The sequence below is a fragment of the Myotis lucifugus genome, unplaced genomic scaffold, assembly GCF_000147115.1.
Source record: "Myotis lucifugus unplaced genomic scaffold, Myoluc2.0 scaffold_190, whole genome shotgun sequence".
Taxonomy (NCBI): Eukaryota; Metazoa; Chordata; class Mammalia; order Chiroptera; family Vespertilionidae; genus Myotis; species Myotis lucifugus.
In genome coordinates this window covers 1,146,904-1,148,192 of record NW_005871238.1, presented here as the reverse complement: position 1 = coordinate 1,148,192, position 1,289 = coordinate 1,146,904, and positions in this window count along the sequence as shown.

Below are 1,289 nucleotides of genomic sequence, written 5' to 3'. Positions count from 1 at the left end.
CCACATTTACTGAGGATTCACTGTGTGCCAGGGACTCGTTCCCAGCACTTTACACACGTTAACTCATTGATTCCTCAGAAGGACACGCTGAAGAAAGTATAAAATTTATCTTGTTTTTACAGATGAAGAATCTAAGAAACATACTGGTTCAGTACTGACCCAGGGTCAAAACAAACACACACACACACACACACACACACACACACACACACACACACACAGCAAGTAGCAGAGTCAGTATTTGAATTTAAGCAAGCTGGCCCCAGAGTGGATGCTCTTAGCCTCCGTGCTCTACTTCTATCCACTTCACCACACAGGCTAACGAGCAGAATGCACAGGTCCTCGGCACAATTTCACGTGGCTTTTAAAGTGAATATTCCTTGAAACAAGAAGAAGGAGGTAATAATGGGCGTAATAGAGGTAATAAAATGGGAACAGATGTCAAAGGAAAGGCAGTCCTTTTAATATCTTATTTTGGTGCCATTTTCTCCAAGGAGAAGATAGTTTAGTTAAAAAGAATAGATTATAAACACTGCTGTATTCTTGAAGCCAAAATGAAAGGAAAGGCTTCTAGCTGTTCCAAAATAATAGCTGCCCCAGGATTCTGCAGATGCTAAATGGCCAGAGAGAAACAAGACACGATTGTGCTGCGAGGAGGGGTAAAGGGGTGAGAATCATGGAAGGCAAAACCCGAAAGGCCATCCAGTCCAGCTTTGTCTCATTTTCCCTCATGGAGCTGCCTGCACTGTTCTCAGTTCTGGATTATATTCCTTGATCCCCACATACTCGTCAGCAGGAGATGCTCCTGAGCTTGTTTATCCGAAGTTGAGAGGCGGAAACCGACATGCTCAGAACTGGAGCTGAGTATAAAGCGAGCGCTCTGCTGGCTGTTCCAGGCTCCCGCGTGGCTGCTGCCTCCACCTTCTCAAGCGCAATCATGGAGAACAGGGTTAAATTTGCTCTGTTCGCTCTCTCTGGGTGGAAAGTGGAAGGGGTTTCCCAGCAGGACAGTCCCCCGGCCCTGAAAGTGTTCCAGTGGGACCGAGAGATTGGCATGGGAGGCTGCTCAGCTGAGGGGAGGTTGGTCTGATGAAACAGTGGTCCTCAGACTTCAACTGCATGAACAGAACCACAGTACAGTGGGGCCTTGACTTACGAGTTTAATTCGTTCCGAGACCGAGCTCATTAAGGAGCTTGTTAAGGAGCTTGTTAACTCAAATTACTCTGTCAACTCAAAGCAAAAAATCGGCGGAGAGAGAGCTGGTATCTCAAAAAACTCGTTAGTCGGG